At 40.4% G+C, this 14,846-nt stretch overlaps 1 protein-coding gene across 36 annotated transcripts in view; it reads right to left on the reverse strand.

Moving 5' to 3' along the window:
• THRB (thyroid hormone receptor beta) overlaps positions 1-14,846 on the reverse strand; it is a 380,110-nt gene that overhangs the window by 147,182 nt on the left and 218,082 nt on the right. The gene's annotated exons all lie outside the window — the stretch shown is intronic.

The raw sequence follows: 14,846 nt of genomic DNA on the forward strand, positions 1-14,846 counted from the left end.
GTACCCGTGATTCTCAAAGTTAGCTGCGTTAGAATCGCCTGCATGGCTCGTCAGACCACAGACCACTGGATCTCCACCTCTGGAGCTCCTGATACTGTATGTCAGGGATGGGTAATGCCCCCATTCTTCAATTCTACTGTTGGTGGTCCAGGCACCACACGTTGTGAACCATTTTATCTCTGCTTCCTTACTTTTTACCTTTTACCTCCCTCCCTGCCCATCAGTTTCACTCTCTCCTCCCTTCCCCTCCCCTCCCTCTTTCTCTTCTCCCCCTCTTTCTCATCATTTGGGAGAACAACAGAGTGAATATTTAGATTCAATTTGCTATAGCCACTGGTCTCTCACATCATGTAAGGCTCTGAGGGTCATTAAAATGATGCTTTTTAATCTTGCCCTCAGGTGCTGTCAGTTCTTTAGGGTAGATAAAATGAGTACACAAACATCTATACTAAGGAGGGTCCATGGGGCCTGAGATAAATCAGAGGGAGGTGGAAATAGGGGGAAGATGGACCCACAGGGGAGATGGGCTTGGGGGTTCTGACTCTTGACACAGCCCATCTCAACTGTGAAGGAGACACAGAAGGTCCTAAGTCAAAAGAGAAAATGGGAATTATTTTGAAGTGGGCGTGCAGAGCTAGGGTTTAGAGGAAGGCGTGACATAACAAAACCTGTTTGCATTTTATTAGCTAAAATTAGTATTGAGCAGACGTAATTGTAAACGACAACTTTCTAACATGTTAGGAAAAGAAACGAGGGAAGTCCAAAACAGAGATAGAGCACCGGCCTGGGAACCTTTATTTTTGCAACTTTCGTGGGAGGGGGAAGAGCAGGTCATACACCTCAGGAAGCCTCACGGTAAGGAGTCTTGAGATGAAATCGTTAGTCATTTTCCTTCAAAAGATGTCCATTATTTTATTCTCTTTGGAATGGAGGCATTCTACAGGTAGAAAACTAGCAGGTTTAACTATTGTTTTAAACATAGTCGAAGTCCCCCCAAAGAAGCCCAGTGTCATTCTTGGGGAAATGAACTCCCCGTTTGCTAGGAAGACCTGCTAAACAGCTAAATGTTGGTCCTGGGTCATCCTCACGGTTGGTCCCCTGCACAGAATTTTGGAACTGGGAAACTCTTAAGGTTTATCTGGCTCAACTCTCACACTTTCTAGGAAAACCAAATTGAGGTCTTCAGGGGGTCCAGCTTAGAAGAGTCGCTGGTGGAGGACAGAGGGCCAGGACACGTGTCTCAGCTCCACTTCTTTAAAACCAACATTTCCAAATGTTACTCATTCAAGTACAAGTTGCATAATTTTGGCTACATCTGAAGAACAACTGTGCTGGATATTTCCCTCCAAATCAAGTTACACTTTTTTTTTAAACTTAAATTTTTTGAAGAGACAATTTAATTTTTTTTTTAGAAATTTATTTATTTTTGGCTGTGTTGGGTCTTCGTTGCTGCACATGGGCTTTCTCTAGTTGTGGTGAGCAGGGGCTACTCTTTGTTGCAGTGCACAGGCTTCTCATTGTGGTGGCTTCTCTTGTTGTGGAGCGCGGGCTCAGTAGTTGCAGCTCACAGGCTCTAGAGAGCAGGCTCGGTAGTTGTGGTGCACGGGCTTAGTTGCTCCGTGGCATGTGGGATCTTCCTGGATCAGGGCTCGAATCCATGTCCCCTGCATTGGCAGGCAGATTCTTAACCACTGCACCACCAGGGAAGTCCCTGAAGAAGACAATTTTAGAGCACAACTCTAAATGAAAAATCCTGTCTAGGTTATCAAAAATATAGAAAATGAAATAAGGCTATTAATTTGTAGGTAGATACAATTATGGAGGAACAGCTAGTGGCCTGAGGCCTGATCGCTGTTGTGAAGAGATGGGCAGGAATTAAGGGTTGGTAAGGGTGGTGAGCACAGCCCTGAGGCTTTGGCCTGGGTCTAATCAGACTGGCAGTGAATGGAGAGGTGGGCTCAGGTCAAGGCCACATCCTCTTCTGCAGTCTTCCTGGGCCCAACTAGAACCATCTCCTAGACACCCAGGGGTGCAGAGTTCGAACTTTGGGAACAAACAATACAGCGATGTTCTAGGTTACACATATTTTGTGACTGAAGGGACGATCTCTAGCCTTTATGGTTTTATTTCAACCATCAGCCTTAACTGGATATTTTAAAGTCTCTTTTCATTTTAAGGACTCAGCATCGTTTACTAATATACTCCCAAGCGCCTCTATCAATTTCCAATATATACCAGGGTACTCAATGCATTTGTTAAAGGAATGAATTGATGATTTATAGTTTTAATTACACTTCACTTCTATGACAATATTTTCCTTCTTTGATCTGTTCATATGGAGAGTCTTTGCTTAAAATAAATTAGGTTGTATTATAGATTTTCTGTACTTCCTTTCCGGTAGTGCCTGGCAAAACTATAACTAAGTGTTTCATTATTTATGATATCACTCATATGTGGAATCTAATTTTAAAAATGATATAAGTGAACTTATTTATAAAATGGAAACAGACTCATGGATTTCTTTTTGTTTTTAACTTTTTATTTTATATTGGAGTATAGTTGAGTAACAATGTTGTGATAGTTTTAGGTGTACAGTAAAGTGATTCTGTTATACATATACATGTATCTATTCTTTTTCTCACAGATTCTGAAAACAAACTTACAGTTACCAAAAGGGAAATGTGGTGGGGAGGGGTAAATTAGGAGCTTGGGATTAACACACACCCTACTGTATATAAAATAGGTAGCCAACAACCTGCGTGTATAGCACCGGGAACTCTACTCAGTATTCTGTAATAACGCATATGGGTACAGAATCTGAAAAAAAATGAATACATGTATATGTATAACAGAATCACTACGCCGTACACCTGAAACTAACACAACATTGTAAATCAACTATACCCCAATAAAAATTTTTTAAAAAGAAAAAAATAAGATATCACATAGTACAAGAAAACAATTAATTGTACAACTGAAACCCCACAAATCTATTTCAGAAGGAACAATTTCAGTAACTAAGTAAGAAAAGAATGGTAAGTAGAAAAGACTATTATCTGAGATGCGTTCTCTTGACTTTATGGGTATGTTTACTGTCATAAGCAGTGGCAAAAGATAAAAACGCAGAAACATGCATTATAATCATTGGAATTGCTTGCTGTTGGGTGTCAGTTACCTTTACACCAGAGAGCCACGGATTTTCAAAGCGTTTCACATGGCAAACGTTGCTGAAAGAAGGTGGTGTGGTACAGTGGACAGTATATGGATGAGATGAATCTGGATTGCAACGCCTGCTGGCCACTTATGTGGTATAAACGCAGAAAGTTATTTCACCTTTTGAATTCTAATTTCCTCAATTGTAAAATGGGAGTGGAGGCAGTGATACTAACCTCATAAGTTTGTAAGATGACTAATATTTATTATACAGGGCCTGGCAAATGCAATTATCATGATTGTTTATGATTATGATTATAATAGCCAAGGGCTTGTTAGGGATAGAAGGTAATATTACTTATTAATAATTGAGCTCTATAATTTTTGGATCAGTAAGATCATGAACCATGTAAAATTTCACATTATACAATGTGGTTGGTAAGTGCCTGCAGGATTTTCTTAGTTCTGAAAAAATCGCCAATAATTTACGATGTGCTAACATGTTGCCTTCACTTCAAAGAGAGTGATACTGCCTTACTCTTAGTTGGGGATAATTTTTTCCCTGGCAAAGAATTTTTGTTTGTTTAATCATACTTTCATCAAAACCATACCCATAGGAGTCAAGGGAAGAAAACCAAACTAACACTCTTTCTGGAACAACTGTCATGATTATACTAGGCTTTATCTTATTATTATTATTTTTTTTGCCATCACATTTCATCCAGCTGAAGTCACATTTTGTTGTGACCGTGAAAATCAATTCAGATCCTTGGTTGCTAAGCAGTTTCTTTTAAAAATTTCACAGCATTATTTTATTATTTATGTTGAATGATTTTACTGTGCTCATGGTCTTTTTTCCTATTAAAAGTTCATTGAGGGCTTCCCTGGTGGCGCAGTGGTTGAGAATCCGCCTGCCGATGCAGGGGACACGGGTTCGAGCCCTGGTCCGGGAGGATCCCACATGCCGCGGAGCGGCTGGGCCCGTGAGCCATGGCCGCTGAGCCTGCGCGTCCGGAGCCTGTGCGCCGCAATGGGAGAGGCCACATCAGTGAGAGGCCCGCATACCGCAAAAAAAAAAAAAAAAAAAAAAAGTTCATTGAACTCTCACTTGTTTTTAGACCATGTGTATCCAAAATAGCAAAGAAAATTAAATATTGTCTTTAAAAAATAACCATCAGTCCCAAATACTTATTTGTGTTGACTCAGTTTCAGATGATTCAATGTATGACATCATCATCTGGTTTCCCTTAGCCAAATTCTGTTTACAACAGTAGAACCAATGGGAAGCATTCACATATACATGTAGTTTTTTCACAGAAAGAATGAAACAGATTGCTCTGAACTGCACACACACACACACACACACACACACACACCATAACTCAACTCTCTATATCCATTACCATGCCAATGGTAATTTTAGTATTTGCATGGGTTGTTAACTTGCAAATCTTTCCTTTATTTAACAAATACTGAGCACCTGTAATGTATCAGGCACACCTTCAAGTGCTTGGGCTACATCAGTGAACAAAACAGACATTCCTTCCTCATAGAGCTTACATTTGATCATTTGGGAAGTCTCCTCAATAATTATAAGGTAGAATATTACAGGAATTAATATACCTCATGACCATAGGGCTATGGTTATAACTGGAGAATTAGAAGAAATTATGAGCAGAGGCCACACACACACTTCACGTTTCATCATTCTCGGACCTGTGCCTGTGAGCGGTGGCGTGCCCCCTGCTTCATGGCAAAATGAGAAGAAAAAGGGCATACACGAGCACAATTTCTTATTTGTAATTTCAAAATCCAAAACCGTCTGGAAACTGAAAGTTTTTTCATAACTTATTTGGTGGTAAAAGCTGACCTGATTTCATATGGGTGTTCTATAAATCTTCATCAATTCAGTGTAAATATTCATGTTTCACTACAGAAATATTAATGAGTTTGACATGGTATGGGATATCCCCTCAGGTGCCACAATACTACCTTCATAACTTTCTAGAACCCCATCTCTCCCCTCCCCCCCCCCCCCACCAAAAAAATAAAAACAACTAAATTCTGAGACTTGTCTGGCAAGGACTTTGGACCCATCTGTACGTATCCTTCTAAGATTCCCAACCATATTTTCTTGGAAAGGTCTATCCTTTTTTTTTGCTAATATTGCTTTCTTGCTTTCGGGGTTTTAAAAATATTCTTTCTTTTATGTGGTGAGAGCAGATAGTAAACGTTGGTTTGCTCTGTTTTTCAAATATCTTTATTTGGCAAAATAGAAAGGTTGGCAGCCCCCTCTTTCTTTTTAAACATGGTGCTCATCTGTGAAATGTGATATTGACCTAGATAGCAAGCCTGCTTCCTAGTCACTTGTGTTCCACCCGCAATCCATCTGCCCCATTATTTAATTATTATAGTTCTTTAAATTGACCCACTTAAAATAGCTGAAATAGACTTTACAAAGAAAAAATTCGATCACCACTACAAGTGGAAAACCGGTATCATTTGCCATAAACAGGAGGTCCCTGAAAAATGAACGCGATAGAAACAAAACGCATGATAGAAACAAAACGCTATCTCTTGATCCACCTAAAAGGATCTCGCACATGCTTCTATGGGTCAGATATAAAGCATTTCAGGTTTCTTTCTATCTGACTCTTAACCTTCATCTCTCCCGAGACAATTTAATTTCCTTTTGTTTCTGACTTGTAAGGGTGTCACCAAATGTCTTCCAAGTATTTCCTATGTCCCACAATGATCACCATATCGCATCTTGGAATTTTTTCTCCACCTTGGATCTCAACTATTCCAGGGTAGCCCTGGATTTCTTTCCTCTTACAAGGCTATGGCCCAATGCTTCTCAAACTTTAACAGGCACTCAACTCCCCTGAGCATCTTGCTCCAATGTAGACTTTGACCCAACAGGTCTGCAGGGGAGTCAGATTCACATTTCTCCCAGGCTCCCAGGTGATGCTGCTGGTCTCAGGACCACACTTTGAGGAGCGGTGTGTCTCTGGCAATAAGATTGACAGGATGGACTGGAGGGATGGGATGGACTAGAGTATCTTTGGAGCTTTTCACCATTCTTCTTTGCCCTGTAATTTCAAAGAGTGCTCTCCTAAGAGTAATTGGGAGAGCACAGCCTTAAATTATTTTTATTTCTATTCAGTAATTGAGTCTGAGTGGCAAATGACTTTTCCTAATCTCTACTTCTGTGCAACTGATGGTACTTGCACAGGCCTAATGGTATATACTATATTGAAACACTGTTTATATGGACTGACATTATACATTTTAGAGCAAAAAACAAAGGGATCAGCAATAAGGTTAACTGGGGAAGCAAATTAGTGTTAACTATTTTTAAGTTTCTATAGATTCCCTTGTGTCCTCTTTCTTTGTGGGTTACATACATGCATAATATTATCTTACTTTTCCAATTAATTACCTCAAGAAACCAGGAATGAATGTGTGCATAAGTAATTTGTAAGGCCTTTGTAATGACCAGTTTTGATGACTCTCATTCCTTCTCTCTGTTTCCTTTTTCCTCTCTTTCCTTCTCTCCAACCTGCCCATTTCTCTTTTTCTATTATGATCAAATCACTCTTGAAAATTCTTCGGTCACTAATAAAACACACTGTAGTTACTTTTGTGTAAATGTCTCTGCGATATGTCCAAATAAATGTATATTCCAAATATATAAAATGATGTATATGTGAACAATAATTTTATAGTACCACATTTTAAATATTAAAGATGTGCAGCCTACGGAAGAAGCTTAAAATAATAACCAGTGAGGAATAACATGACTTCTGTCACATGAATACTCCTGGGCATGTATTCATTTAATAGGATTGCCTCCCTAATAAAGTGGCAATTTTCCTTTAAAAAATATGTACATATATATTATATCCTAGGTGTGACATACAAAGAAGTTGAAATTCACAGGGTACCTAGCTCGAGAAAGTGAAGCAAAGATTCATCATACTTATTTATTTTTATTTTTATTTTTTTGGCCGTGCAGCATATGGGATCTTAGTTCCTCGACCAGGGATTGAACCCACGGCCCCTGCCGTGGAAGGGCAGAGTCTTACCAACTGGACCACTAGGGAAGTCCCTCATCATATTTAAATCACTGCAAAAATACCACACTGTTGCTTTCCCAGTTAGTGGTTTTGCTTCACTAAATTTTAAGAAACCCTGAGCCTTACAGAAAATTGCACTACCAGCAAAGTTTTCACTCAAATACCTTACATTGTTTGCTTTTCCATTGATTTTTCTCTGAGTCTTTATACTCTCTGATCAGGTTTGTACTTTTAGAATATATAATATCTAAACTCTAAATATATGTGAACATATTAGAATTTGGGTATCAAATCTATTTTTCTTTATCTGTCCATCTATTTATGGATTGAGGAGAAAGTGAAAAAGTGCCACCAAGCGAGTGAGCTCAGGCTCTGATTTCACACAGCAGCCTTTTCACTTAGTGGAGTGACTGCAGTCTCTTTGAACCTCTGTTTACTCATCTGTAAAGGGGGACCACCTGTCTTACTGTGGGAGATTAAAATGATGTAATTCATACACAGCACTTAACACAGAGCCCGGTTCATTGAACAGAATAAAGCTATTCTTCCAAGAGCCCATGGAAACAGATGCTATTGTTCCTCCAATAAGCTCTGGGGTTTTCTTCTAAGGAAAATTTGTGTCCTCATTTGTTGAATCAAGATTTGGGGAACAACTGAGTTTTTTAAAGGATAGAGTTGATTTTTTAAAGTTATATTAAATTGATTTTCTCAAGTTATATTAAATAATAGTTTATTTTCTCAAGTTATATTAAATAATAGTGCAACTTTAAGTCACATAATATCTGTGGTCTAATATTATTTTTCTATCTATAAAGTGAAGGTATGGGACTAGATGGTCTATAATAAGATATATCTTGCATTGCCACACCTCCCAGCCACATGTACCTGAAAACAAAGCGTCATGAAGGAGTATTTAATCTTTCCATGAGAGATGTATTATGGTAGGTTCTATTCTGATCTATTGTTTTGCATTATAAAAAGGCTGGATATGACCCACTTCCCTCATTTCATGCTCACTACTTGTCACAGGTTGCAGTTTGAGAGCCCTGGACCAGAGGACTGCTAGGCTTCTGCCTTGGCCAGGAGGCATCATCTCCAAGTCCAGCGGTTTGTGAATAGAATTCTTTCGAGGACCAAAGCAGTCTTGATGTCTAACGTTCTCTAACCAGAACTTTAGTACCAGCTTTATTTTCAGTTCCAAGCACTCTCTCTGCTCTCACGTAATGCACTGTTTATGGATTTGTAAACCAAGACTCAGGGAATCTGAGTGATATGCTCTTATCAGAGAACGTGAAATCTTCCCAGGTCTCGTCCTTTGCTTTTCCCAGCAAACCACTTGGTTCATGGCTGGTGTAATACTTTCCTCTTCCAAATATTTTCAAAACAGGCAGTTTGTATCTTGGGTTTCAACACAAACATAAATGTTTGTTTGGAAAGGGAAAACAGAAGGCGACATGTAGCAGTCATTTTAAATTCACACAAGGATAAATAAAATGTTATGGTCCTGAATGAATAAAATTAATTTAAATGTTTTGTTTTAAAAAACTCTCTGGCAGTTTGCCCCATGCATTAATAATCGCTTCTGATTTTATGAAACTTTTACAGTTGAACAATACCAACTGGGCGCACCCTCTTAATCTATTAATGAGGGAGCTGAAATAGATTATCCCCAAGGACACTGCTGGTTCTTTTGAAGAGAGTTTTATTGTGAAAGAACGGCCTACAGTCAGGCACCCTTGCTGCTACTTTACCTGTTGCCGAGAACTCCATGGTCTGATAGTTTCTCTCATGAGGGGGAAGACGTCAGGGAAAAAGAAGCTGCCAGAGGTCCTGGGAGCCCTGTTGTGCGGACGTCATCATGTCACACTGCTTTGGGCCATATTCCTATTTCTTTTTTAAAAAAATATATTTATTTATTTATGTTTGGCTGTGCTGTGTCTTCATTGCTTCCCACAGACTTTCTCTAGTTGGGGCGAGCAGGGGCTACTCTTCATTACGGTGCGCAGGCTTCTCATTGCGGTGCCTTCTCTTGTTGCGGAGCACGGGCTCCAGGCACATGAGCTTCAGTAGTTGTGGCACGTGGGCTCAGTAGTTGCAGCTCGCGGGCTCTAGAGCGCAGGCTCAGTAGTTGTGGAGCACGGGCTTAGTTGCTCTGCGGCATGTGGGATCTTCCCGCACCAGGGCTCGAACCCGTGTCCCCTGCATTGGCAGGCGGATTCCCACTGCGCTACCAGGGAAGCCCCTCATATTCCTATTTCTTCTTTGGCTCTGACCTGAGCAGGATGAAAGCGCGTGTCTCTGGCTTTTTGAGGGCTGCCTGACTCTGTAACTGATTCTTGTGGGCTTCTTTTCTGCCAGCTTCTTTGGATGTTAGCTACCATCCAGGAGAAGACGATGCAGGACAGTGGCTCTGAGGGCCACTGGGCAGCTGAGGGCCCTGGGGACTTGAAAAGAAACTCCAAAGGCCAGGCCTTGCCCTTTGAGATTCTGATTCAGTAGGTCCTGCTGCACCTCCACAACCCTGTACATTTTGAAAACGCCCTGCCGGGAGCTCTGATGTACAGCAGAGGCTGGAGAACTAGTGGACTCGGACACATCAGTGGGCTTTGTCCTCACCCCTAAACTGCCACCTCCCCAGGAGGAGCGCAGAGTCTGGGAAATCTCCCTCTATCCTTCTGTTTCTTTTATTAACCTCCTAACTCTTGTAGACAGCCTTCTGACGGAAGCCATTGTCGCCCTTGGAGACTTACGGTCAAACTCAACTGCCTTTATTGAATATGACTTCACTAAGTCGTACTGTTTTGGCTGTTTCTAAACCATTCTTCCCAACGTTGCCAGCTAGTCTGTAATAATTGGCACATGGTAGAATTGGATGATGAATGAACTTGTAGGCAATTCATCAGAAAGCTTCCATCATTAGCTCTAAAGAACCAAGTCAATCATTCATTCATTTATTGGTTCATTCATCCTTTGTTAAGCAGTGAACGCATTCACCAGACATGCAGGTAGCACTTACAGTAAGTAGTGCAGTGACTAACAGCCTGAGGCCAAGGAGCTCCATGATTTCTCGGCGCTTTGACCTTGACCAAACTTTATAAATCTCACATTCCTCATCTGCAAACAGGACTAACTGAGGAACTGGCCTCGTTTGTGGTGGTATGAGAAAATGAACTTAAAGACACTTAGCACGGTGCCTGGGACACGACAAGTGTGAAGTTAAGGTTAGTCATTATTATGATCACCGTGTGTAAGGTGCCGGGCTGGTCCTGAGGATACAAAGATGGATAACCTTGAACAATGCAGAGTACAGAAGTGAGAGGTCCAACACCAACGAAAACATGGAGGAAATGTGCAGGGCACACCCGGGTCGTTATTGTGGGTGGTCAGGGAGGGAGAGTCCCGTGTGCTCAGAGAACCTGAGTGATAGGTGTTGGAGTGAAGTTCTGAAGAAAGAGTAGCAATCAACCACACTTTATTAAAAACATGATTGTCTCATATAATTAATTATAAAAAGTATAGGAATACTTTCAAACAAAATGTATTTAACATGTTTAAGTTTTCAGTAGGCATTTTTTGACGGTAGGTGGTATGAGTTACCAATTCCATGGCTTCTAAAGGGAGAAGGGAAAGAAAATAGCTCACACCTGTAGTAGAAGTAACTGTCAATCAAGGTTGGAGGGTGGTCTAGAGCAGTGGTTCTCAATAGGGAACAATTCTGTCCCCGCAGGGGACATCTGGCAAAGTCTGGAGATATGTTTGACCGTCATGACTGGGAAGAGGGCGCTACTGGCATCTAGTAGGTAGAGGCCAGGGACGCTGAGAAATATCCGACAATACACAGGACAGCCACCCCACGGCAAAGAATGATCTGGATCAAAATGCCAACAGTGCCAATCTAAATCAGTGGTTCTCAAACTACAGTGTGCACCAAGACTACATGGGGAGCTTGTTAAATCCCACATTTCTGGGCCCTATCCTCGGAATTTCTGTTTCTGTAGGTCTGGGGAAGGACCCAAGAATGTGCATCTCTAACAAGTTCCTAGGTGATGCTGCTAAGGCTGATTTGGGGACTCTGTATAACCTCTATATTCATTTTCTTTTTTTTTTTTTTTTTTTTTTTTTTTTTTGCGGTATGCGGGCCTCTCACTGCTGTGGCCTCTCCCGTTGCGGAGCTCCGGACGCGCAGGCCTAGCGGCCATGGCTCACGGGCTTAGTTGCTCCGCGGCACGTGGGATCTTCCCAGACCAGGGCACGAACCCGTGTCCCCTGCATCGGCAGGCGGATTCTCAACCACTGCGCCACCAGGGAAGCCCTATATTCATTTTGAAGATTAAAAATCTCTGAGTTATGTGAGTTTTTTTCATTTATATAAAAATTTGAGTGGAAAGTTATTGAGCTTATATTTATGTCATTTGCCAACAAGGCCCAGTTAGAGAGATGTGTAGAATTAAGCCACTTATAAAATTTAAAAAGTCAGTCATCAATGTGCTGTCCCAGATTTCAGCTACTGCCTCTGGATGTCCTTTTCCTTAATGGCCAAAAGTAATGTCACACTTAAGTTCTAGGTGTAGGGAATTACTGGCACTTTCTTTGAAATTCAAATTTGTTACAATAAGTCAGCCCTTTGTCACTTACCAAACAATCAATGTTCTCAGTTAAGTGATAATGACATTAATAATGCATTCACTTGACGATAATTGTGCTATGATATCTGTACCGTGCATGGATATATTTTTATTAAGCTTGATTTTCCTTCCAAAAAGGCAGAAGTCTAGTTCTATTCTTTCCATCTTAAGAGGGGTTTGGGGACCTAAGGTGGGTTAAAGGAATCCTTGATGATATTGGAACACGGAAGACAGGCAGAGAAATTATGAGGACCAGAATCACAGAGCACAAAATAGAAAAGATTCATAATGCCTTGCAAGTACACTTATTCACTCTCTTACTAATCCATTCTTTTTTTTAATTCAAGAAGATATATATTTTATATATATATATATGATTATGGTATCTGGCTAATCACCATTTTCAGAATTTATAGAAAAAGGCATAAAGTATGCTATAAAGAAATGGGAGAAGAGAAATAATTTGAGCATTGTTAAAATGGATGAGTTGCTAAGAGAGGTTGTATAATGTAGTAAAAAAAAACAAGCAGATTTCATTGTATCTGTGAAGTCTGAGAACGTCTTGCCCAGAAGCAGGGGGATGGACGACCCGGCCGGCATCTCAGGAAAAGTCCATTTTTGCTTCTTGAACAGGCAGAATAATATTATACTTTGCACAAAAGGATGATATATTTTTCATTTAAAAAGAACCCAGAATTGTGAAAAAGGAGGAGATATTATATCACAACCCTCTATTTAAGCGGCAACATTTGAGAAAACAAGCTTAAAAAAATCAGTAACAGCACGGTATTGAAACTGCCTTTTTACTTGTCTCTCACTGGGCAGGAACCTCATCTCAAATGGCCAGTGACTCCAGCAACCAGCACACATCTGGCGTGGCAGGAGCTCAGAACTGCTCACTACATGAAGATGCTCTATCTGTCCCTTATATTTACATACAGACTTTCAGCTTTCACAGGACACCAATTGATTGGTACCTTGATTCTATCAGTAGAGAACTGAAAAAATTTGTACTAGGAAAAGGGAACATGTGGACTTGTCTAAGAGAAAAATAAAAACTTCTAATATTGAAAAACATCTGGAAAGTTCATAATAGAAGAATAATGAAATAGAAGAATCAATGAAAAACTATAGATTCTGCAGACCCAGTTTTGGCTGTTCTCAGGTGCTCTCTCCCTCAACATTGCAATGGGCTCTTAGACTACCTTTAGATCAGTCAGAAATTTGTATTTCATCCTCATGTTGCCTGGTAAAATCGTCATTATTATGCACTGAGAATGTTGTTCTGTTCACCTTATCACCCTCCTTTACCCATCTTCGGGGCTTCAAGTATACAGAGCTTTGAATCTGTGGTCCATGGACCACAGTCTTCAAAGGGTCCAGGGATGAAGCTCTATTTCAGTACAATTAGTTTCCTTTGTAATCCTATGTATTTTATTTCACACATCTAAAAGCATTATTCTGAGAAGAAGTCTACAGGCTTCATCAAGACGGCCAGAGGTCCACGGCACAAAAGTGGTTACAAACACCAAGATGCCTTGCCTGAAAGATGCTTTCTTATTACCTTTCTTCCTCATAAGCTACAGAGCCAATTTCTCATACCACAAGTATTTTATTTTCTTTCCAGAAGATTGATTATCTAACCCTAACTGCCTGATTATTTCCTAGGTCTCAAGGAACTAAAACGCCTCTAGAAAACGGTACTTCTGCCATCATTTTAACAATTGCTAAATTATCCACAACTTGTCTAGAGTAAAAGTAATTTTGCATTACATTGACCATTGAGGTTAGAAGATCTTTAGCGTTTAAAAATCTTCATTTTTTTTTTTGGGCTTCCCTGGTGGCGCAGTGGTTGAGAATCCGCCTGCCGATGCAGGAGACACGGGTTCGTGCCCTGGTCCGGGAAGATCCCACATGCCGCGGAGCAACTAAGCCCGTGAGCCATGGCCGCTGGGCCTGTGCGTCTGGAGCCTGTGCTCCGCAGCGGGAGAGGCCACAACAGTGAGAGGCCCGCATACCGCAAAAAAAAAAAAAAAAAAAAAAAAAAAAAAAAAAAAAAAAAAAAAAAATCTTCATTTTTAGAGTTACGTCTTGTCTGAAGGTTTGTGTCCCCCCCACCAAATTTATATGTTGAAGCTCTGACCTTGGGACCCTCATGATGGGATTAGCATCCTCATAAGAGGAAGACAGAGAAATCTCATGCTTTCTGAGGGCATGCACCAAGCAAAGGCCATAAAGAGAGAACACAGTGAGAAGACAGACGTCTGCAAATCAGGAAGAGAGCCCTCACCAGACACTGAATCTATCAGCTCCTTGGTGTTGGACTTCCCAGCCTCCAGAATGGTGAGGAATAAAGTTTTTGTTGTTTAAACCACCCAAATCCATGGTGTTCAGTTATAGCAGCCAGAGCTGACTAAGACAAGCCCCCTCTCATTTACAGGCCTTTATCAGCAACACAGGGGTCACCAGGACCAACATGCTCTTATAAAATAGTAACTCTCTAAAGAAAGCATTACTTTTAAAAAATTTATTTTATTGAAGTAGAGTTGATTTACAATGTTGTGTTAATTTCTTCTGTACAGCAAAGTGACTCAGTTAAACATATATATATATTCTTTTTCATATTCTTCTCCATTTGGTTTGTCACAGGATATTGAATATAGTTCCTGTGCTACACAATATGACCTTGTTGTTTATTCATCCTATAGATAATAGTTTGCCTCTGCTAATCCCAAACTCCCAGTCCATCCCTCCCCTACCACCCCCAACCCTTGGCAACCACAAGTCTGTTCTCTATATGTGTGAGTCTGTTTTGTTTTGTAGATAAATTCATTTGTGTCGCATTTTATTGATAGATTCAACATATAAGTGATATCATATGGTATTTGTCTTTCTCTTTCTGACTTCGCTTAGTATGATAATCTCTAGGTCCATCCATGTTGCTGCAAATGGCATTATTTCATTTAAAGAAAGCATTCCATTTTAAATA

Source organism: Kogia breviceps, chromosome 5 (assembly GCF_026419965.1).
Source record: "Kogia breviceps isolate mKogBre1 chromosome 5, mKogBre1 haplotype 1, whole genome shotgun sequence".
Classification (NCBI taxonomy): Eukaryota; Metazoa; Chordata; class Mammalia; order Artiodactyla; family Physeteridae; genus Kogia; species Kogia breviceps.